Here is a 25,977-nt window from a genome sequence, read left to right as displayed (position 1 = left end):
TTTCTCCCTCTGCCTATGTCTCTGCCTCTCTCTCTCTGAGTCTCCCATGAATAAATAAATGAATAAATAAAATAAATAGAGAAATAATAAAATAAAGTGGGAGCCTTGATTATTAGCTACTTTCCAACTCAGGTCCTAGTTTATAACATGCATTAGTATAAGGGAAACTAGAGCCAATTCAGGAATTTTGAAATTGCTAAAGATTGATATCCACATAGAATTTCTATTTGTATTTTTTCCATGGAAGGTCATTCAACAACTGATAAAGAGAAAATGTGAATGTATGTAGACAATTATTTCAGAATCAATATGCTTTTTCTATTAGCTTTTAAAATCTGTTTGCATAAAAGTTTCTTTTCAACCTAGCTCTTCTGAAGGTTTTGGAGGGCTGAAGTGACTAGGGACATGATCTTTGCAATATTTCATTTCGTTATCTCTTATTATTACATGGTGGCCCAGAGCATGGAATGAATAAAGATGTCTTGTCATCAAAATGCATTCATTCATTTAACAAGTTCCTGAAAATAATGGAACAGTTGCTAAGCAATGGAGAAATTATACATTCTCAGGGATCCGTGCAGATTCTAAAAGCAAAAGTAGTTCTGGGAATTGGTATTAGTGTCTCTTGAACTCAACTAAATAAAACTAAGAAAGTGGCATGCATACCTAATAGTCAAGAGGTAAGATCTTTCATCCCTCTGACCCAGGATTTCAAAGTAATAATATAGATAGCAAATTTCCTATCAAACAGTAACCTGTGTCCATTTATGGATTACAAATAGCTGGCAAGTTTATAACACTTTTATTTTTAAAAAATTATGGTACAAAAGAATGTATTCTTTGAATTAGGAAGTAAAATTATCTTAGATATATTCATCATACTTTAATTGAATATTAAAGTTTATATCACATTTATATATGGAGTATTATCCATAATCCAACTCCTCCCCCAAATAGCCATTATTAATATTTTGGGATATGTTTGTCACTTTTACAGACATATGTAAAGTTACTACCTATTATTATTTAACATACTACATACACACTATCCACACCCAAATGCTTGTTCTAAATGCTACAGATATATCATTCTTTTCAAAATAATTTTTAAACATTTAATTGTTCCCAATTGATCACTAGTATAAATAACTCTTAATTATGCTGTACAAACATTTTCAAAAGTACATTTCCACTGCAAAAGTAATACATGGAGAGAAGTACCTCTGGAATGGCAATTAATACCCTGGGGATAGGACTCCCCAGCAAACTCTGAGTCAAATCAAAGATAAATGCTGGGACAGGAGATTGACAGGAGCTGCTAGATGGGTCAAATAATGATAATCTTAGGAGATGGGGCTTTGGGGTAGCTCCAAATCATTTTGCCCCCTCCAGTGGCTGCTAGCCTGCTGGCTTTACCAGCATCATTAATTGTGATACTGCTGGCCCTCAAGGTTATGAGGAGAGAGGGATGAGAACAGTGCTAGGTAAAACTCCACAAAACTGGCTGTTCTTAACAAGATTCAGCCATTTTGTTTAAACAGAACTTCACTGTATTGTTCCAAGTCTTTGGTTAATTTCCAGAATTCTCCAGAGAAATAGAACAATTGAATATATATAGACATATGTGAAGAGATTTATTATAGGAATTGATTCACATGATTATGGAGGCCTAGAAGTCCTACAATCTGCCATCTGCAAGAGGGAGAACCAGGAAAGATGGTGACATAATTGTCTGAGTATAAAGGCCTGAGACCAGGGAAGCCAATGGTTTAAGCACTAGTCCAAAGACCCAAGAGTTGAGGGGGCCAATGATGTAAATCCCAGTCTGAGTCTGAAGGCCAAAGAACCAGCAGCACCTGTATACAAAGGTAGGAGAAGACAGATGTCCTAGCTCAAGCAAAGAAAGCAAATTCACCTCTCCTACACCTTTTTATTTTATTCATCTCCTTAACAGATTGGATGATGCCCACCTTCATTAAGGATAGCAATCTTCTTTACTCAGTCTACTTTTTCAAATCCTAATCTCTTCCAGAAACACAATCATAGACACACTCAAAAATAATGTTTTACTTACCTCGTCTGCACATCCCTTAGTCCAGTCAAGTTAACATATAAAATTAACAATCATAGCTTAACATTCAAAAATCATATGAACAGAATAAAGGACAAAAACCCCATGATCAGATCAATAGAGACAGAAAATGCATTTGACAAAGTCTCACACCCTTTTATGATAAAAACCCTCAGAAAACTAAGAATGTAAGGGAACTTACTCAAGCTGATAATGGACATCTACAAATAACCACAGCTAACATCATTGTCAATAATGAAAGACTAAATGCTCTTCTACTAAGATCAGAAACAAGCCAAGGTAAGGTGCCTGGATGACTCAGTCAGTTAAGTGTCTGCCTTTGGCTCAGGTCATGAGCCCCTTGGTCATGGGATCAAGCCCACATCAGGCTCCCAGCTCATCAGGCAGCCTGCTTCTCCCTCTCCCTCTGCAGCTTTCCCTGCTTGTGCTCTCTTGAGTTCTCTCTCAAATAAAGAAATAAAATCCTTAAAAAAAAGAAAACATTCAAATGACAACTTCAGTTTATATACAAAAAAAAAAGAGAGAGCACCAAACAAGCCAAAAATGTCTATGTCAGCTCTTATCATTTCTATTCAATATTATATAATGACCTTTGAGCAATACAGGGGTTGTGGCATAGATCCCTGCACAGTTGAAAATCTAATTTTGACTCCCCCAAAACAACTACTAATAGTCTGTTGTTGACTGGAAACCTAAACAATAACATAAACAGTCAATTAACACATATTGTGTATATTATATGTGTTATATGTGTATATATATTATATATGTTATACGTGTACATGTGTTATATATACAATAAAGCTAGCTAGAGAAAAAATTATTAAGAAAATCATAAAGAAGAGAAAATACATTTATAATACTGTAGTCTATTTAACAAAAAAAAATCCACGTATAAGTGGACCCATGCTGTTCTAACCCATGTTGTTCAAGGGTCAACTATAGTAGAGGTTCTACCTAGGGTAATTAGGCAAGAAAGGGAAACAAAATGGCTCCAGATTGAAAAGGAAGAAGTAAAACTCTCCTTCAAGAAGACATGATCCTGTAGATAGAAAATTCTAAGCAATCCATACCAAAAAAATCTATTAGAGCAAATAAACAAGTTCAGCAAAGTTGCATGATACAAGACCAATATACAAAAATCAACTGTCTTTACCTATACAAGCAATAAACACTGCAAAATTGAAATAATGAAAATAATGTCACTTCCAATAATATCAAAAAAGAAAATTTTTAGAAATAAATTTAACAAAAGTGTAAACTGAAAAGTATAAAACATTGGTAAAGTATGTTAAGAAGATATAAGTAAATGGAAAGAGACACCATGATCATGGACTAGAAAATTTAATATTGTTAAGATGGCAATACTCCCAAAAATGCTTTTCAGATTCATTGCAATTCCTATCAAAATCTCAGCTGGCATCTTTGCTGAAACTGACAACATTATCCTAAAATTCACAGGGAAACACAAGTGACACCAAATAGCTAACAGTTTTTTAAAAACTGAAGTTGGAGAACTCACACTTTCCTATTCCTAACTAGCTTACAATAATCAAGACAGTGTGATATTGTCATAAGGATACACATATAAATGAATGGAATAGAATTAAGAGTCCAGCATAAATGTTTATGATTTATGGTTATTTATGATTAATTGATTTTGACAAGGTTGTCCTAATAATTGAATGGGGGAAAGAACAGTATTTCAACAAATGGTATGAGAATACCTGGAAATACATACACCAATATAACAATGGATCACTTCTTCACACTATGTACAAAAATTAATTCAAAATAGGATGATAAGAGGGACGCCTGGGTGGCTCAGCAGTTGAGCATCTGCCTTTGGCTCAGGGTGTGATCCCAGAGTTCCGGGATCCAGTCCTGCATCGGGCTCCCCACAGGGAGCCTGCTTCTCCCTCTTCTGCTTGTGTCTCTGCCTCTCTGTGTCTCTCTTGAATAAATAAATAGATAAATAAATAAATAAATAAATAAATAAATGAAATCTTAAAAAAAAAAAAAAAGGATGATAGACCTAAGTATAAAACTTAAAATCTCAGGAGAAAATATACTAGCAGATCTTTGTAACCTTGCGTTAGGTCAAGTCTTTTAGATAGAACATCGACATCACAAGTAACAAAAGGAAAAAACAGATAAACTGGACTAAACATTGAAATTAAAAACTTTACTCTTCAAAGGACATTATCAGAAAGTGAAAATATAACCCATATGATAGTAGAAAATATTTTCAAATCATATATCTGATAAGAGACCATATTTTTAAAAGATCTCATTTATTTGGGCACCCCGGGTGGCTCAGTGGTTTAGCGCCGCCTTCAGCCCAGGGCCTGATCCTGGAGACCTGGGATCGAGTCCCATGTCACACTCCCCTGCATGGAGCCTGCTTCTCCCTCTGCCTGTGTCTCTGCCGCTCCCTCTGTGTGTGTGTGTGTGTGTGTGTGTGTGTGTGTGTCGTGAATTAATAAATAAAATATTTTTAAAAAAAAGATTTCATTTATTTATTTGACAGAGAGAGAGCACAATTAGGGGTAGCGACAGGCAGAGAGAGAGGGAGGAGCAGACTCCCTGCTGGGAAGGCAGCCAGAGGTGGGGCTTGATACCAGGACCCTGAGATCATGAGCTGAGTCAAAGGCAGATGCTTAACCAACTGAGCCACCCAGAAGACCCTGCTCATGCTCTCTCTCTCAAATCAATAAATAAATAATCTTTATAAAAAAGTAATTCAAAAATGGGCAAAAAGATCTAAACAAGTGTTTTACCAAAGAAAATATACAAATGCTCAAAAAGTACATGAAAGATGCCCAACATCATTAGCTACCAGGGAAATGCAAATCAAAACCATAGTAAGGTACCACTTCACACCCACTAATATGGCTGTATCAAAAAAGCCAGATAATACCAAATGTTGGGAAGGATTTGGAGAAATTAGAATTCTCATATTCTTCTGATAGGAATGTAAAGTGGTACAGCCATTCTGGAAAATAGCCTGGAAGTTTGTCAAACATTAAACAGTTACCTTATCAACCAGCAATTTCACTCCTTAGTTACATATCCAAGATAAATAAAAACATGTCCACACAAAAAAAATGTACATCAATGTTCACAGCAGTGTTATACATTATAACCAAAAAGGAGAAACAACCCAAATAAATATACATCAACCTGATGAATAGATACATAAAATGTGGCATATCCATACAATGTAATATTATGCAGGCAAGACAAGGAATGAAATACTGACACATGCTACACCTGGATAAACCTTGAAAACAGGCTAAGCAACAGAATCCAGGCCACATGTTGTACGGTTCCATTTATATAAAATGTCCAGAAAAGGCAAATCCATAGAGACTGAAAATGTATTAAATGTCTGCAGCCAGGTGAAGTTTTAAGGCTGTAAACCTAAACCTACAAGGTGTAAAATACAGAATATGAGGTTTCTTTTTACTATGATGCAAATACTCTAAATTTAGATAATGGTGATGGTCTCTTTGAATATACTAAAACCTACTGAATTATAGAATTTCAAAGATTGAGCTTATGATATGTCCATTATATTTCGACAAAGCTGTCATAAAGAAAAGTAACACATACACTGATTTTAAAAATCAGATTATAAGGAATTTTTTTCTAAATTGGTTTCTTGAGGCAAGGGAAACTAAAGCAAAAATAAGCTAAAGGGATTACATCAAAATAAAATCTGCACAGTGAAGGAAACAAAACTAAAAGACAACTTATAGAAAGGGAGGAGATATTTGCAAATGACATATCCAATAAAGGGTTAGTACTCAAAATATAGAAAAAGCTTATACAGCTCAACACCCAAAAAACAAACAATCCAATTTAAAAATGAGCAGCAGACATGAACAGACATGTCTCCAAAGAAGACATCCAGATAGCCAACAGACACATGAAAAGATGCTTGGCATCACACATCATCAGGGAAATGCAAATCAAAACCACAATGACAATGACCTATCACCTTACACCTGTCAGAATGGGTAAAATCAAAAACACAAGATACAGGTGCTGGTAAGGATATGGAGAAAAAGGAACACTCCTGCATTGTTGGTGGGAAAGCCAACTTGTGCAGCCACTCTGGAAAACAGTATGGAGGTATGAAAGTTCAAAAGAGAACCATCCTGGGGGATTCCTGGGTGACTCAGTGGTTTAGCGCCTGCCTTTGGCCTAGGGTGTGATCCTAAAGTCCTGGGATCAAGTTCCGCATCAGGCTTCCTGCGTGGAGCCTGCTTCTCCCTCTGCCTCTCTCTCTCTCCCTGTGTCTCTCATGAATAAATAAATAAAATCTTTTTAAAAAAGCAAAAAAAGAGAGAAGCATCCTACAATCCAGCAATCACATGACTGGGTATTTACCCAAAAAATACAAAAACACTAATTCAAAGGGATACATGCACCTTGATGTTTAGTGCATTATTATTTATAATAACCAAGATATGGAAGTAGCCCAAGCATTCATCGATAGACAAAGATATGTGGTATAAAATATAGTAAAAATAACATATAATTATATATTATATTATATTTATAATTATATAACATAATTAATAATATATATTATATAACAGAATATTATTCAGCCATAAAAATAATGGTATCTTGCCATTTGCAAAGACATGGATGGAGCTAGAGAATATAACACTAAGCAAAATAAATCAGTCAGTATGAAATCATACTATATGATTTCATTCATATGTGGAATTTAAGAAATAAAGCAAATGAGCAAAAAGAATAAGAAGAGAGAGATAAACCAAGATAGAGACTTTTTTTAGAGACTTAATTATAGAGAACAAACTGATGGTTAGCAGAGAAGCGGGTGGGGCAATGAGTGAAATAGATGATGGAGATTAAGGGGTTCACTTATCATGACAAGTGATATAAGAATTGCTGAATCACTATATTGTACACATGAAACTAATATAACACTGCATGTTAACTAACTGGAGTTAAATAAAAACTTTTAAAAATCAGAGTATATAAAAAATATATAATGGATTTCCCTATATCACTTCAAACTTGTATTGCCCATCCCCTTTCTCAGAGGGACATTCACCACTTTTTTGGTGTGTCATTCAATACATATTTTCTGCATTACCAAATATAAATAATGGCATGGATATATTTCTATGTTCTTGTTATAAATTTCTAAAAGAAAAATTGTTAGATGAACATAATTGCACATTTTAATTTATCTACATACCTATTTATCATTAATATATAACTAAATTACCTTACAGAAATACTGTATTAACTTCCCTTAATTTTAGCTGTGTTGAGAAATCATACTTCCTTATACCTTCTATAGTTTTTTTCTATGATTTTTTATTTATATATTCATGAGAGACACAGAGAGAAAGAGAGGGGCAGAAACACAGGCAGAGGGAGAAGCAGGCTCCATGCAGGGAGCCCGATGTGGGACTGGATCCCGGGACTCGCGGATCATGCCCTGGACTGAAGGCAGCCACTAAATCGCTGAGCAACCCAGGGACCCTACCTTTTATAGTTCTATCATTCATTTTAATCTTTGGCAGTCTTGTATGTGAAATACTTACATCTTTTAATTTGCATTACTTTATACAACGTTAGGAATTTCATTTTTTTCATACACAGTGTAATTTTACTTGTTTCATAGTTTCAATTTTTTATTTAAATTCCAGTTAGCTAACATATACTGTAATATCGGTTTTAGGAGTATAATTTAGTGATTCATTGCTTACATGTAACACCCAGGATTCATCATAACAAGTGCCCTCCTTAATATCGGTCACCCACTTAGCCCATCCTCCACCTACCTCCTTCCATCAACCCTCATTTTCTTCTCTATAGTTATGAGTCTGTTTTATGGCTTGCCTCTTTTTTCTCCTATGTTCATCCATTTCATTTCTTAAATTTCCCATACGAGTGCAACATTTCCTGTTCATGTTCTTTGCCCATTTTTCTTTTGGGGTGATTGTTGCTTTTATATTGATTGATTATTCCATTATTCCATTCCATTATTGTTACTACTTTTAAAATACAGAATGCAAAGGATAATAAATTTCCGTGTACTTACCACTCAGAGAAACAAACGCTAATATTTTTATCATATTTCCTCATATTTCTTAAAGAAAACTAAGAATAAAGGTGATGTCTCCTCTGTTCTCCACCATACTACATTCTTATCTCCTCTCCTTGGAGGTTACCTCTATCATAAATTTAAAATATATCTACACCATTGTATACTTTTAACTATGTATACATGCTTTAGTTAGCAAAATATATTATTTCCACATAAAATATATTATATTAGGGACCCCTGGGTGGCTCAGTAGTTGAGCATCTGCCTTCAGCCCAGGGCGTGATCCCGGGGTCCTGCGATGGAGTCCGGCATCGGGCTCCCTGCAGGGAGGCTGTTTCTCCCTCTGCCTATGTCTCTGCCTCTCTCTGTGTGTCTCTCATGAATAAGTGAATAAAATCTTTATTAAAAAAATATTGTACTATACATAGCATTGGCAATTTGCTTTTTAACCCAATACTGTTTTCAAAAGATCTACCTTTGTTGATCACACTGATCTTTTTTAAACTATATCTATTACTATAGATGTTTTTTACTGCATAATAGTATCTCATTTTATGAATATAAAGCGGTTAATTTCTCCTTTCCTTTACTGAAGGACAACTGGATTATTATGAGATTTTTTTTTTTTTTTCCTGAAACAACCCTGTAATGAACCGATCTTCATTTAGGTTTCTTGGAACTTATGCACAAGAATTATGTGGTATTACATTCTCAGAATGAAACAGCTGGTTTATAGGCTTTACTTCTCTTTAATTTTAGTAGCTATTGCCAAATTGCTTGTACTAATTCACACTCTCATTTGTACAAGCAAAGCCCTCACCTCATTGTGCTCTGGTATATGTCTGGAGGAGGATGGGAGATTATAGAGTCCTATCTCTTTGCATCTGATTCCCCCCACCCCGGCATTATCTGACTTTTTAAGCATCTCATTATTGTTTTAGTTCATTTTCTTCTGGTTATTACTAAGACTGGAGGTCTCTTCATATATTTACCAGTTAATTTTATTAATTTTAAAACGTAACTCCCATTTTAAAACATTTGCTTTATTACTTGGCACCATTGTAAATGAGCCAGATGCATGGATCTAACTATAAAAAAGCATTTTTTAATATGCATATGAGGCAGTCTGACGTTATAAACCAAGAGTGAGAGTTTTGGGACATCTGGCCTTTTGAAACAGTAATAACTCATAAAAAAATAAAGAACCAAAGTTTCTGATTAAAAAGATAATTTAGGAAATTAATTTTAAAAGAGAGTGGCTAAGACTTTTGGCTCCTTTTTGATTGAGACAATTTTTTTTAATCAAAGATATCAGTCTATTCGATTCTGAAAATGTCATTCCACAGTACATTTTCCCTTGAAAATGCCTGAATTATTCAGAATTGGGTAGCACTGGTAGGAGTGGCGTGGGTGTAGTCAGGGATTCATAGTCTACAGTCCAGGAGACAGAAGCAGGACTGGGTGTGCCCCAGGCCCTCACCTCTCCAGAACAGAGAGACAGGAAAAGAGTTTTCAGATAAAATCTCTCAGACCCCAACTTCAGCTTGGAAAGCAATTCCTTAATTTGAACACTGGACGGAATTCTGCCCAAGGCCATTTACCTAGCCTTCAGAGAAGATCTTTAATTTCAATCGATTTCAAATAAATGGGATAATAAATTAGGGGGACTCAACACATAGCCCAGGATGCTAGTCATGTCTTATCAGTTGTGACTAAGTCATGATTTATTAGAATTTTTCATAACAATATTAAATTGATGGATTATAACAATTATAAAGCAGCGATCAGAAAACATAGCAGTGTGCTTTTAAGAGAATCTTTGAAGGATTCTTTGGGAGTTAACATGTTTCTGGGGTAAATCTTAGCCAATGACTGGCTATTCTAAGAGGATGAAAGTTCAGCTCCTCTGAAGGGGGAAGACTCTCCTCCTGATCCCTTTGGGGGATTGGGCAAGGTTGGAAATTAATCTGGAACTGCTCTCTTGTTTGACAAGAGGGACAAGATAGAGGTCAGTGAGGAAAGGAGGGTCTGATCACAGAAAAAATCATAGACCACACGGATAATCCTTTAGATTATATTCAAAATGTGATAGAAATCCACTAAAAGGTTTTAAGGAAGGGAGTGGTATGATTTGTGTTTTGGAATGCTTTCAGACACCTGGGTGGAAAGTGGTTTGTAGCTAGTGACTTGGAAGCAGAGGGCCCAATAAGAGCTTACCCGTGGTGACGTTACCTGTCTTGAGATGGATACTTTTGAATACATGAGCCTAACAGTAAGATCCTACAAGCAGGCCATAACACAAAGAGCATTGCTATGGGGGTGGAGGTGGGGTTTAAGGAAAGTAAGTTGCCAGATAAAATATAGGATGCCCAGTTAAGTTTGAATTTCAGATGCACAGCAAATAGTCCTTTGGTCTAAGTAGGCCCCAAATATTACATAGAGAAAAATGGTATGGAAGATCCTTATATTAAAAAATCATTCATTGGGGGATCCCTGGGTGGCACAGCGGTTTGGCGCCTGCCTTTGGCCCAGGGCGCGATCCTGGAGACCTGGGATCGAGTCCCACGTTGGGCTCCCGGTGCATGGAGCCTGCTTATTCTCCCTCTGCCTATGTCTCTGCCTCTCTCTCTCTCTCTCTGTATGACTATCATAAATCAATAAAAAAAAATCATTCATTGGTTATCTGAAATTCAAATTTCTATGGCCATCTTGGTGTTGTTGCTGCTATTTTCCATCAGGAGCCCTACTGAGGGCTTCTAAATGAAGAAGCTGAGTTAGCCAACAGGAGAAGAGTTGCAATCTGCACAAGTCTCTTAAATCTCAGTTTTGTTTGTGATTTTGGTCTGGGTCTGTAGGAGAAAGTCAAAATGAAAGCATCCTTGTCACTAAATGCAGAATTTATAATTATGTACATGCTGTGCTCATGTGCTAATAAGTGTATAGGACTTAGGCCACTAAATGAAAAAAAAAATCTCTGATGATCCAGATTCTGTGTCATCAAATATATCTCTACCTTGACTTTCTGCCCAACAGAGAGGTTTTTTTTTTTTCATGTTTTCCTTCTCCTACAAAACTGTAGTAAGCTGGAAAAAAATAAGGGGGAGTAGTCCTTTAAAGGCACCTTGTACACATTTGTAATTCAGGAGAATGTTGAGTCACACACTGCCTGTGTGTGACTGTCAGTCAGTGTGCATGCACCTCAAATTGTGTCCAAGAATGCCCAAGGGTCCTGAGAACAATTTCTGACCCTGCCACAGCCTACCCTATGCCTCTTCTCAGGTATAATTACAGATCTTGAGCTCTGAAGTCTGCTAGACTTGGCTCTGAATCCCATTTTGGCCACTGAGAATCTATGTGAACATAAACAAATTTAGCTTAGTTTTCTTGCCTCGAGAAAAAAAAAAAAAAACAGAGATACCACATATGGAGATCAGATGAGAAATTAATTTCATGAGAAAGCACTTATCAAAGTGTTAAATTCATAGTAATGTCTCAAAAATGCCAATTACCGTAGTTATTATTCGCCATTAGAGTTCACAATATGAACTGACCTTCACTGCCACATTCCTTGAAGTTCTAAATATTGACATATGTGCCTTAGGGGACATATCCCAGAAGCAGAACCAATAACAAGCATTTTGTGAAAGTTATTTTGCAGTAAATGTTCTCAAGGAAAGTGGGAGAGGGCAAGTGGGAACTGGGAAGGAAAGAGATCACGCTGGGGTGTGAAAGGAAGCAAAATCCAGTGGAGGGTGGCTTTGGCTCAGTCTCACATGGGAGCTCAAAGATGGGATGTCACACCTCAGTCCTGGCCCTCTTGGGGGACAAGGAGGCGGTACAGCCATGGCCACTGGTTATGGAATGTCCCTAGGCAATGTGTTCAAAGGGCCCTGATGGGAAAGTGAGTTAAGACAGCAAGAGGGCAGCACTTCCACTAAGAAATGGAGGTGGTGGATGTTTATAGTGAAATGCACTGGGAACTAGTGAGCATAAAAAAGGGAAGCAGATCTAAAGGGACACAGAAATGCAGATAGATTGAAGCAAAAATCCTATGTAAGAGAAAAATATTTATTTCACTCATTTACTATGCTATACCACTAAAAAATGATAAAGAGGCCAGGTATTTTCTGAGATGGTAAGCAGTGGAGAATTATTTTAAACTGTGCTTAATAAACAACAGGTATTACAATCCAACTATTAATATAAACATCTTTAGTGTTGGGCTCTGGGTGAGTTCAGGATGGTTGGCTCCTTTACCTCAACTACTAACAAATATTACATAAAAACCATCTTGTTATGGAAATCCCCAAAATGATTACTTCAATAAGAGAAAATTATACACATTGATAGAATAGACAAAGAATATGAATAAGCAATTTAAAAAGAAAAAGTGAAAATGGACATTAAACATAAAAACATTACTGAAACTCACTAGTAACCAAAGAAATTTAACTTAAGACCATAAATTACTAGTTTTCACCTCTCAGAATTGGTAGTGATTTTTAAATTAATAATACTTGAAATTGCCAGCAATGTAGAGAAAATGAGTACCTTCATATAATGTTATTGTGAAAAGAAGCTGGTATAACTTTCCTAGAAGACAATTTAACAATATTTATCAAAATACACAAAAATGCAGGCCTTTTGACAAAGCATTAAACTTTAAGCAATTTTTACTTAGGAAATAATTAATAAGTGTAAAAAAATTGATGTCAATAACATTTACTATGATGTAACATATAATAGCTAAAAATTGGAAATACTACACATTTACCAAAGGAGGGTTCAATTAAATGGATAGGAGTATATAAAGTGCCACAACTAACTATGGAGCCATTTTTAAATGTTGTGAAATAGATTTATCAACAGAGGAAGTTTTTAATCAAATGTTATTAACCCAAAGAAAAACAGAATTTAAAACACAAACAGTGTGGTCCAATCTAAGCACACAAACAAATCTGAGATGATGTATATCAAAATGTTAATACTAGTTATCTTTAGGTATTGAGGGTAAGTGACTTTTATTTCTTCTTTCCGCTTATCTTTATTTTTCTACAGTAAACATGTATTGCTTGAGTAATTAAACAATGTTATAAAATAACAAGGTATCACCTTTCTGTACTTAGTTGAAATTGAAGTACTCTCAGAGACTGGGTAGCAATACATATTTTTCCATTGTGTTAATTTCCCGTTCCATTAAGCATATGTAATGAACAGTCTGCCTTGACTCCCACTGGCTGGAGAAGATCCAAATGCTACACAACAAACAAGGAAATGGAAACCATTCATCCTCAGCAAACCATGGCCTTGGGACTGAATCCATAAGGTTTCACGTTTAGAAAAAAGGATTTCAGTCATGCTAAGGATTTATGTGAGCTAAAGTTGTCCCTGGAAAGACATCCCTTCCTAGAAAGCAGCTGGTTCCTCACTGAATTCAGAATGGTGTCACCAACTTCACAATTGGGAAAAGCTAGGAAAATGCCCTTATGTGGTAGATGCTCAAGAAATGTTTGGACTGCAACTTAATAACCCTCATTTTAGGAGTGACAGAACCAAATCTGAAAAGCTAGGATGATAAAATATTTTGTATGCAACTGCAACACTAGGAAGGTGTTAAGTAGTCATATAGTAATGGTTTGCTTTTTTGAAAATTCAAAAATTATAAGGTAATTTTGACCGACAAACTCCTGTCCATTGTACTCCTGCCCAACTCACTGTTGCTTATTTCAAACAACAGAAAAATCAACAATATCTTGGTGCTTTAGAAAAGCTGGAGCCTGAGAAGCAGAAGAAGAAACAAGACCATGGAAATCTTGAACAACTATAAGCATAACCCAGTGGCAGAATGTGAATGGATCCATGTGATCACCTCCTTGTCCAAAGCACACATCTTCTCATCCCCACCCATAGAGATAGGACACTTACCCATATGAGAATCTTCTCTATTAATTTTCTCTTTTTTAAAAAAGGTGACCCTTCATCAATTCCCTGGCCAGGCTCTTTATAAATTTTATATCTAGAATGAATTGAAGCTGTATTTGATCAAATGTTCTAAGCAGTAGATTTCAAGAACAATTTCATCTCCAACCTATGTGTAAATTCATAAATTTCTTTGAAAAAATGTTTTGTTTACCTAGCAAACCAGAATGAAACCCATCAGAGAAAATCTGTATTCCTCCATAGTGGCTTAACTAATAAATTCCATCAGAGAAATATTTCTGCCAATGATGCACTGCATTTTAGCTCCCCTTTTCCATTCCAATAACCTGCAGGAGTGAAACATTCTATTAGCATGTTGTCTATAGGTGGGTGGCTAAGAATGAATTTTGAGATTTTAGTGATTCATTTCCAGATGGAAAAACAAACAGAGGTACACTGTATCACCACCTGCGATACAATCCAACTGTGACCCTGTGCTGGAAATCTAGGCTGGAAGCTTGAAGCGACAATTGGGACACATACGCAGAATTAAATAATGGGATGTTCTATCTCCTAAAATGTGAGTAAGGAAATGTAGATGACTCAGGGACCCACCACCAAACCATTACATGAGAAAATACTTGGAAGTACGTCCAAAAATGTAGAGGATTTTTTTAAAAGTGCATGGATACTAGGTAACATAGTCATAGAAATGAACACTAGTCACTGGAGGAAAACTTAATCCATGGCGGTGCCATAGTGTCCTCCTTTCTTTTCCACCACCTCTTCTTCCCTTACATGCTTCAAGATGCCTGAGGGAGTATGAGAAGGAGTCAGAGGAGCCCAGGGAAGGAAGCATGCAGACATGCTTTGGAGGCAGAGACAAGCACACATCTGCCCCCTCCAACCTCGCTCATGCTTGTCCTCGATCCACCACTGCCACTGCATCCAGTTCCTGAATTTGGTTCTCACATTCTCCTGTCTAAAGGCATTTTCTTCTTTAGGGAATCACAGGCATTTGTAAAGTCTGAATATCTGCAATGAATGTTTTACCCTCCAGGGCGGGGTTGGGTTCTCCTGCTTTTAATAGGGTTCTAAGTTAAGGTCTAACATTCCCTAATACATCCTGTTAGCACACTAAACAGTATCCTGGAATTTGGAAAACTCAGTAAACAGCAATCCCTTTAAATTAAAACAGTCCCTAACCTCTCAATGATTGTGCATCAGCCCTCCTCACCTGGTATGATCAGAAGTCAACCGGGTTGTCTGTACTGAGGCCCTAAATCACTCACTCCAAGTCAGTTCCCTCACAACTCTCTAGAGACAAGTGCAGAGGCTACTCTCACTGTATTCCCACCGGGAAGCCCAGTACAGCCGTTGCTCAGGTGAGCCTCTGCGATAGAGGAGTTCAACTAACACTACAATTCTCCCAAAAAACCTCCCTCTCTGCCACATACCGCGGAGTCACTGCCCCACGTGCTATTTATTTTATTTATGTTGCCATCCAGAAACTTCAGCTCCCTGGAGAAAGGGAACAGAGTCTATATAGACAGTGGTGGGCCTTTTTTTTTTTTTCTGATTATCATATAATTAGTCCTCTTGTTCTGGGAAGAACTCTTATTTTTTGCTAGAAGTATTTGGCTTATTTCAAGTTCCTTGTATCCAGGATTTGTTTTTTCAATGATAGAGACAAATGAATGCCACATTTAAGAAACAGATTAATTAAGGAAACAATTCATTCATACATGTCAATTTGGGGGACCGCAGAAAAATGTGATGGCACTAACTAGCAATATAAGATTATGATTCCTTACACTGCATTAGTCTTAACACATTTTGTTAGAGTTATACATAAATATTGCAGATTTTCTGTGCTTTTATAAATGGTAGTGTATTTTTCTAAATCTTCAGTTGTCCACTTAGTATATATACAATTCATTTTTTAAAAACTGACCTTGTATTCTGTAAACTTTTTTTTGAGATTTTATTTATTCATTAGAAATACAGAGAGAGAGGCAGAGACATAGGCAGAGGGAGAAGCAGGCTCCCTGTGGGAAGCCCAATGCGGGACTTGATCCCAGGCCCCAGTATTATGCCCTGAACTGCAGGCAGACCTGCTGAGCCACACAGGCATCCCGTATTCTGTAAACTTAAGAAATTCACAAATTAGTTCTAAGAGTGTTTTATAGATTCCTTAGGATTATATATGTATATGTGTGTGTGTGTACGTGTATGTATATATACATACCCCACCAGATGATGTCATATTTTAAATTTTAGATAAATAAATTTATTAAATTATTAATGGTAATACTTTTATTATTTTTAATACTATTTTAATAATATTTTATTTACCAGATATTTACCATTTCTGTTCCTATCCTCTCATTTCTGAAGTTCTAAGCCTCCCTCTGGTCTCAATGTTCTTATATGCTTTTTATAGAGCAAAGGTGCTGGCAACAAATTCGTTCATTTTTCCTCCATATTATAATGCCTTTACTTTGGATTTATTCCTTATGGATATTTTTATTATTTTGAGAATACTAGGCCTACAGTTCTACTCTTTCAATATTTTAAAGAAATTGTCCCACTGTCTTCTTGCCTCTGCAGCTTCTCATGAGAAATATACAGTCAGTCAAATGGCTGTTTTAATTGTGATGGAGTACAACTAGTGTTTTTGTCTTACATCTACCTGTGCTTTGGGTATCACATCTAAGATGGCTTTGCCTACCCTAAAACCAACAAAGATTTACTCTTATATTTCCTTCTAATTGTTTTATCATTTTAGCATCTGCTTTTAGGTCCACAATCCATTTTGAGTTTATTTTATAGAGGCTGTGATGAAGGGGTCCAACTTAGTTCTTCTGTCTTAGGATATTCAGGTGTTCCAGAGCTATTTGTCAAACAGACTATTCTCTCCCCACTGAAATCTCTAGATGCTCTTGTCAAAAATCAACTGACCATGAATGTGGAGGCACAGCAAACTTTTAATAATGACACTCTAAGTTTACCTCCCTAGGCAATGAAACTAGAAGTGGCATAGGCCATGGGAAGAAAAAAATTAATTGTACACGTTTGTATCATTTTAAATGTTTACAATGATCTTAAAGGACTTTACAATTTAAAATTTTAGGTTTTACAAATACCACATTTGATGCACCTTTTCTGATGAATAAAACCTATTTCCCAAATAGATATTGTGCCTCAGAGAGGTACATTTTCTAAGGAGAATTTTCTATGATGCTTTAAAAATATTTTAAGATTAGTTTTATATATTCAAATCTGGAGACGCCTGGGTGGCTCAATCGTTGAGCATCTGCCTTCCCTCAGGGCATGACCCCGGGGTCCTGGGATCGAGTCCCACATTGGGCTTCCCACAGGGAATCTGCTTCTCCCTCTGCCTATGTCTCTGCCTCTCTCTCTCTCTCTCTCTGTCTCCCATGAATAAATATTTTTTTATTTTTTTTTAAATATTTTTTTAAAAAAGAAATATACCCACAAAAAATGTACCAAGGTATCTAAGAGACATGTACTCCAAAATACCAACAATGTGCTACTCCTTGCACACACTGTGAGAAAATTTCTTTCCACTGCACATTGGTTCTTGTTGTTTCTTCTATCCAACTCAGGGAACTCTTTCTTATCCATCAAATCCTTCTATTTGAGAAGTCTATGCCACTGTTTTAAGCCAGGCCTCCTAGATATATGCTATCATAGAAACAGGCCTCTTGCATTCAGAGACTGTATATTAGTATGAATTCACAGAATGAACAATGTAGTTATGTGAATACTGTCCATGTCTCTCTTCACAGTCACACTCCCAGGTGCAAAGAAAGGGAAACATACCCATCTGTGCCCTTCCCATCTCTGCATCTCTAGCACAAGCACCCAGATCGCCAGAGGTGCCAGATGCATTCTTGTTAAGTGGATGGATGGCCGCAAGGTACTTCCTTTCTCATATACCCTTTACTAAATTTACTAAATTTCTCACCAACCAATGTCAAACTTTAGGTAATAAAGGAAGAAAAAAAGACAGGTAAAGTATTTATTTTATGTTCTCAGGGTCTCTTGACGATGCTTACGTCTCAGTGAACATCAGTTGCTATGCCCTGACCCTCCACACCTTAAACCCTTTCAGTATCCATTATTGAAAGATCTGTCTAGATTCTCCAAGTCATCACTGAATGGATGGAATGAAATATTCCAGAGATCTAAAGGAAAATTTAGGATATATCTTCCTTTTTGTCATTGGGCTCTTTTGATATGCTAATTTGTTCTGTGCCAAGTCAGAGGTTTTGTTTTAGACTGACCACTAAAGATCCAAATGAGGATCCAAGCTCTGTATCCCATTAATTCAAGATTCACAATGAGTCAATTTTATGTAGTATATGGACTCTGTTAACTAATATCTCAAGTTCAGATAGATTAAAATCTAGGAGAGTGGAGATAATGGATACACTCTTCTCAGGGGAATTCTGCTTCCTGTGTCTGCCAACTAATAAAACCCATCCACCAATAAATTTTACATTTTATTGACAAGAGATTTCCAGTTCTAAGCAGGGGGAAAACATCTGGAATATTGAGAGAGACTGTGTAAAAAAGTATAGGTTAAGGAATATTTAGTTATAGACTCAGGGTCACCCTGAGAATGATTCCTCCAGCACTATATTAACATTATGTGTTTGTTGTTTTAGAATTGACAAGAGTCTCAGAAAGGTTCCAGTCTAATGCTTTTATTCTATAGATGAGAAAACCTGAATGTAGCTATAACTCAATCTCTGAGACACTCCATAAAACAGTGTCTTTTCAAAGAGTGTTCTTGGAGCCTAAGTTTTATGAGATGTTAATATTTGTTTCATGAAAGGGGAATAAAGAATGTCATTGAACTTGGGAAGTGTTGACTTAAGCAAAGTATCTACTATAGGGATTCGCAGAGCCTTTAATTTGTTAGAAGATGAGGAAAGCCCCCAAAGGGAGAATACAATAAGCAGTTTCACCAAACCATTTTCATGACTCTTTGTCAGGATAGTGACTCGTAGAGAAGCAATGGGCAACACGTGCTGCTGTGGCCCATATTTCAAGGGATTGCCTTGGGAGAGCTGGAAATTGGCCCAGGGAAAGACAGTCAAATTAATTGAGCCTCTGAACAGACTGGCCAGGAAAACAAGGTATAAGCTAAGAGAAAATTTCACAAGGAGAGTCCCAACAGCCGAACAGAGAAACCCAACCATTTTGGCGAGAACACCTGGTAATGAGATCACCGCTCTTTGGTTCATGGAGGCGCGCTGTGCCCTGGGGTCAGGTAGACAGTTTTCCCATGTAGGGACGTACACCACCTGCTCTGTTATCTTCCTAAAAGACTCAGGATGGGACCAAATACAGAGGTGGGTAATAACTGGACTCCTCCTTAATGTCTGTTCACATGGGAAGTAAAATGGAGATCAGGAGTGTCTGAGGTAATTGCATTCTACCTAAATCAATTCTGGCTTTGGTTACAATTGGATAATCCTGCCTTAAATTGTTGTCTAATGTATCTGTGGGTTGTTAAACAGCAAGTGCCTTTCATTTCACAGGAAGTGGTTTTTGACTGTATAAAACAATATTTGGGGGAGTTTGTATTTCTCGTTATGCTTGTGAAGTGCTTTGGGACAGAGGTCAGTATAAAATCCAGATTTATTACTACTATTAGTAAAAATGTTATGAAGCCATTAATCCTGCCTTTGATATTGATAGCTGAAAAAAGCTGATTCTCCTACATGGAATGGGAGCTGAGCTTCAAATTATAAACATCCATCTTCTTCGTGGGCGCCAGCTCCCAGCTGCCGGTAGACAGGGGCTGGGTGGCGGTTTTAGCAACAGAGTTCTCGGGCATGGGCTTTCTGCAGTTGAAAGCCAAACCTTCCTACTTAGGTAGAGCTTTGGAATACATGTGCAGAAAGAGTATCAGAATGTGCCCGTTTGTCTCAAACTATCAGAAGCAGTTTTGTTCAGGTGCCTGGTTTTGTCTATTGTTGTTTTTGGTCCTTGTTTATTTATTTGTCCTTATGAACATGATTCTAATGAAATTGGGTATAGGTTTTTAACGCAATCCAGAGTAGAGGGACAAGGAATGATTTTTCTGGCCCACTGGAAATTAGATTTTAAAAATTCTGTTCCTCTGATCTTTCAAGTCCCAGCCAGCCATCAACCATACACTCACACACTGGCTTTTTTTTTTTTTTATGCATTCCTCCCCTTATGTTCTTACCCTTTCCCCATGATCAAGTGAATATTTTGCACTGAAACATGTGCCACTGAGGAAAAATGGAGAAAGATATGCCTTGCACCAAGGTCGATTTCTAGCAGCCTTTAATTATTTAATTTGTTAAGCTTGCTGATTTTGGTTACAGGAATAGAAGCGTTGTTTCAGTAAATATCAGCAAACAAACACCTTCTGTACAGCTGGTTACCAATTTCCAGCAGTATTCAGGGTCAGGAATATTCAGACGAGGAACATCAACTTGGCAGAGGCATTACAGTAAAACTAAATGAAATGCAAAGGAGGGGGACCCTCAGTCCCTGAAGTCTTAATAGTTCTTCACAAGAGTTATTAAGACTGAAAAACACATGTTTCCCTCAAGATCCGCTTTGCATTAGCCATCTTAACAAAATCACTGCCAAAATGAAATCTGGCATTGTCGTAAAGCAGAGAAAGTGTAATGAGGCTGGAGGAGTGTTCAGGAAGAGTTGTGTCTGATACCGGAGAAACCAGAACTTGTTAAGTGTGGCCAAGAAGATCACAATGATGAAATGGAGAATGCCAATAATTGGGAGCAGTCGGTTCCTGAAAAGATAGAAGAGAGAGAATCCAGAGTACTGTGGAGTTGAGAGGAGGAAGGCAGAGAGGCTTGCTGAGAGGGCCACAGGAACTCCTCTCCCATGTCTTCTGCCTCCTCTTCAACAGATAATCTGCTCTGATGAAGGACAGAGAAGGAAATTTAGACCTCTTCTGCAGATACAGGAACAGAATGAGCCAAAAGAAGTCCACACCGAAGGCCTGGCTGAAGCTGAGGCCATGAACATACAATGGAACCAACCTGCCAGATGGCATAATTTTCTCCAGCAGTCCTTAGCCAACCAGGTACGCTGGTTACCAATTTCCAGCAGTATTCAGGGTCAGGAATGTTCAGACAAGGAACATCAACTTGGCAGAGGCATTACAGTGAAACTAAATGAAATGCAAAGGAGGGGAACCCTTAGCTGCCTTGAACTTGAGGGTCTGCCTCACCCCACCCTGAGAGGGAGGCAAAACCTCATAGATTTTTCTCCCTGTTCTGCAGCTATACCTCCTTCCTGGCTGGGATATAAGGGGAAAAAATGACTACAGCTTAGCACATAGTAAGCACTCAAAAAATGATGACTGAACGATTAACGAGCCTGGGATGGCCTTTTTTAAAAAGCAGCAGTGGGAACACAGATTTGTTTTATTTATTATTTAGTCTAAACAAAGGATTGTTTGTACAGCTGCATTTTACCTTTGCTATAATGCTTCCCTAAATAATCAAGCTTCGCCTCTTCTACTGGTAAAAATAAAAGGAAGAAAGACTAGAAGAACCCAAGGAAGGAAACAGGAAGGGGAATAGAAGGGGGAAAAGAAAGAGAGGAAAATAAAAGAAAGACCATTTCCATATGTTTTAAAATACACCTAAGTAAGTGACTAATAAAATGGTTAAATGAATTCCTAAGTATTTCCAAGAACGCAAACTGTCACCATTTATTATGGGTTTAAATTCATTTTAAAGTCCTATAAAGCTCTTCCTTGGCTTTATTACTTCTCTTTATGTACTCCATTTGTTCTGATAAAACAGCTTTTTTTCCACACAGTAGCTCGTATTGCATATTAGCTTTGTTTTACAAGGATTTTAAAGACTGAGAGCCATTGGAACTTTGGTGGGCAGAGGATGGTCCAAAAACTGACGTGCATGAGATCATGTCAAGGAAATTCATATTTATAAATTATGTTTTAATGTATTAGCACATGAACAGTTTTGTACTGCCAGAGCAGCATCTTCCCCTGGCCCAGTATTAGGTGTGGAACATAACAGACAATCAGATAGTAAAGCACTTAACCATGATTCAGTACAGTGTGTAACTTTAAAATATACTTGTGAGTATTTTTATTCTCCTGATTGTCAGGGCATTTTTTCTTTGGCATGCCTTCCTTAGGAATGATTTTGAGTTATACTGATAAGTAAATCAAGGAAAGCATTTTAAGACACAGGATGCCCATTTTAAATGGGTTATAATTGCAGGAAAAAGAGCTGGCTGCACTTGATGTGTTTTTCTTTTCCTTCATCACTAGAGCTTTGTCTAGATTCCTCTGACATAAAAAAAAAAAACCCTTAAAGGTTACAATGATTTTTATTTCTTTTCAATTATTCATTTCAAATCTAAAGACAGCTATGCCACAGCCATGCATTTCTGCACTTATTACTTTTTAAAGTAGGGTAAGAAGATGGCCATATAAGAGCTACTGCAGTTTTACAGTTTTTCCTAGAGATCTGAGTTTGTTCTAGCTACATAGAATGCCTTGGTGTTTCAGTGGTGAGTTTCAGTGGTTCCAAGTATCACTTTCATTTTTTTTCTGGTTATAAAAGCAATAACACTTGTTGCGTTTTTACCCTTTCACCCACAATAATTATATCTGCTTTGTAGAGAGAAAGTAGTCATAGTAACTGAGAGCAAAAACTCTGGAGTCAGGCAGAAACTTGGCTCACATCCTGACCCTGTCATTTATTAGAGGGGTCACTTTGACAACTTTACCTCCCTAAAGTTCAGTTTCTTCATCTGCAAAAGTGGGCTAAAATTACCTATCTCTTGAAATTACTGTGAAGCCTCAGGTAAAAATGCTTAGAAATATTCCTAGGACCTGATGGATGATCCATCAATGTGCTTACTATCTTAGCAGGAATGGAGAAGATCCTGGAGGAACTCAATATCCACCCATAACTGAGTTGTTTAAGTAGAACTTGGCAGGTTCTCCCTTCTTGGCTTCTCTAAGAATCCTGGATTCTTAAACGAAATAGCAAGATGTGTCTATCTCCTCAGTTCTACAGCTTAAACTTGATGGACTCTAGACATTAAGTTATCTCTTAGACATGAAGAAACTCTAACTTATTTTCCTACTGGTTATTATTAAATGAGCAAAATAGAATTAGCTTCGACTGGGCTGGGCCTGCTTTCCAATGCTGTGCTGTGGATTTCCATATTAGTTCAATATACGATCTCAGAGGTTCCCAGGGTCATGAGAAAAAAGCCCTTTCCCAGCCCACATCTTGACAAGACCCCAATATCTTGATATGAAAAGTTTTTTTTTTCAGTGTTAAAAGTTTTTTTGAGTTATTTTATCATAGCAGTCTGGGAGGCAATGGAGATGGCTATTCATCAAAACCATGCTAGCCATGAGATAGCTAAATTCTAGAATTAAAGTGACTAGCTCAGGATCCCAAAGCTAATGAGTAGCAGAATCAAGACCCAATCTCAAGCTCTCCAGAGATAAGATCTTTAACTTCTTATTCACTGCCTCTCTGCTCTTACACTTAAGTCTTAGGTAAACATCTTGCTCAGCAGTTACCAGGTTTGGGTTAGTACAACAATCATCTGAGGAGTCTGTGAAAATGCAGAAACATAAACCCCTCTCAAGATATTCAGATCTGCCTGCCGATGCAGAGATGAGGCCTGTGAATTTGCAGGTTTCACCAGCTCCTAGGCAATTCTGATGTGGAATCACATTTGTAGAAGCTTGGAATTCCTAGAACTCTGTTGTTCTCTAGGTCACAATACCACTCCTCTCAGAACATCCTCTCAGAAGACCAGACCATTTTCTCAATATCCTCTACAGATGTAGAGAAAATTTCATCAGCTTAGGTTAAGCTGTGCAGCAGGAATAAAAGATTTCCAACATCAGTGGCTTATAAAAGCAAAGGTTAATTCACTGGGCTCACATTTATGCCCCTACAATTTGGATATGAATATACTACATGTCCTTCTCATTTGGGGACCTGGGCTGAAGAACAGTCCCTATCTGGGACATCTGACGTCACAGTAGAGGGCAAAGAGAAATGGCAGATTCTCATGAGGGCTCTTAAAGTTTTTGCTAGGAAGCATCGCATCCCATTTCCACTTATATTTCACTGACAAAAGAAAATCATATTCCTCAGCTTGCTGTCAAGGAGTCAGGAAATCGACTCCTCCCTTAGAAATGAGCTGGGAGCTAGTTTTAGTCATTATTTTCACAGTAACATAATGAACCATAGGGACCACGTAGGCATAGGTGGGTCTGATTGTCCATTTTTCCTGAACTAATCAAGATTTCTTCTCCTAATGAATTATTTGCTGGCTAACGTAATATTTTGCCACCATAATCTCCTCCTTTTCTTTATTTAACTATTCTTTATAGTTATTATGTTCTCTACCTCGTTTGGTCTTACACCTAAATACTTTTGATTATTTAAAGATCTAAGCATAAAGACTCCTAACTCTGGGAAAAGAACTAGGGGTGGTGGAAGGGGAGGAGGGTGGGGGGTGGGGATGAATGGGTGACGGGCACTGATGGGGGCACTTGACGGGATGAGCACTGGGTGTTATTCTATATGTTGGCAAATTGAATACCAATAAAAAACAAATTTATTTAAAAAATTAAAAAAAGAAAAAAAGATCTAAGCATCTAAGTTCCAAATTCTAAAATTTTATATTGTTATTAACATTGTTCTAGGTTAAGAAATGTGCTTTAATATATTTAAAGAGAACTCTGGGTCAAACAGTGATCTGGGTCAAACTATCTTATAATGTCTATTTCTGCTTTTGGAGCATGCCAGTGGCTACTGGCCACATGCTTCAATCAAAGGCAATTTTCCTTTCTCTGTTTAGCTCTGGTTCCCAACCAGCAGAGAGAATAACTTTGAAGCTTTCCCATTTTTGTAATAAACAGGCACTTCAAATGCCAGTGTCCTATTCATCATTAAAATTCATCTTATAGTTTGACCCTTCCCTGCACCTGCCCATGTAGATGATGGTTAGGTGATGGTGGAGCTGAACTGTCTGTTTGGTCTCTGGGTCCACAAAGAATAAACACAACAAGAATAACCTTTCTTATTTTCTCTGCTGAGTAAGTGGTTGTTGGGTAATGTATGAATCCAATATATTTAAAGACAGAAGAATTAAAAAAAAAAGACAAGAGAATATCATTAGACTAACAAGATATAAGATCAAACACATTCCCCCACTTTAGAGTGACCAGGACTGCATGCATGCATGCATACATACATACATATATACATAAATAGAAAGTGGCTTACAGGGAGTCAGTATGAGTTTGCACAATAAGCTGTATTATTTATTTGCAATTTGATTTTCTGTTCTTGGGGATTGCAAATTTTATTTGAAATTTTACCTTTAACCTAATAAACTACACGTAATCTCTGTAAGACCAATGGGAAACAGGAGTGAGCTCTAATATATCAATACTTACTCATTCTCTCTCTTGTTCTTTCCTTCTTCTTTCCCCTTGCCTTCCCTTCCCCTTTAAAAATCTAGTAATAATAAAAAAAAATCTAGTAATATTCCCAATCATTTTATTAATGAGTTCTCATCCACCCAATGCATAAAGGTATAATGAAAGGCTATTATGGGTCAGGCCCTCATCAGGGCACTGGAGACAGTGCTCATGAACAAAACTTAGTTCCTGCGCCCATGGACACTACATTCTAATGAGCACATATGGCATCTTGTGTTTTCTATTCATAATATGCACTTATTTATAACACACTTAACTGAATTTTGCTGAACACTTACTATGTGCCAGGCATAGCTTCAAACGCTAGGGATAGAA

The 25,977-nt window shown here is 37.1% G+C and overlaps 1 long non-coding RNA gene across 1 annotated transcript in view; it reads left to right on the top strand.

The window, feature by feature from the left end:
- The first annotated feature begins 574 nt into the window (after positions 1-574).
- LOC140640894 (uncharacterized) overlaps positions 575-25,977 on the top strand; it is a 38,735-nt gene continuing 13,332 nt past the window's right edge. Inside the window, exons 1-3 of the long non-coding RNA XR_012037501.1 lie at positions 575-680; positions 14,542-14,688; positions 17,921-18,051. This is a non-coding gene — a long non-coding RNA (uncharacterized lncRNA). The remainder of the gene's footprint in view (positions 681-14,541; positions 14,689-17,920; positions 18,052-25,977) is intronic.

Source organism: Canis lupus, chromosome 10, assembly GCF_048164855.1.
Source record: "Canis lupus baileyi chromosome 10, mCanLup2.hap1, whole genome shotgun sequence".
NCBI lineage: Eukaryota > Metazoa > Chordata > Mammalia > Carnivora > Canidae > Canis > Canis lupus.
This window is presented reverse-complemented; position numbering and strand designations above follow the sequence as displayed.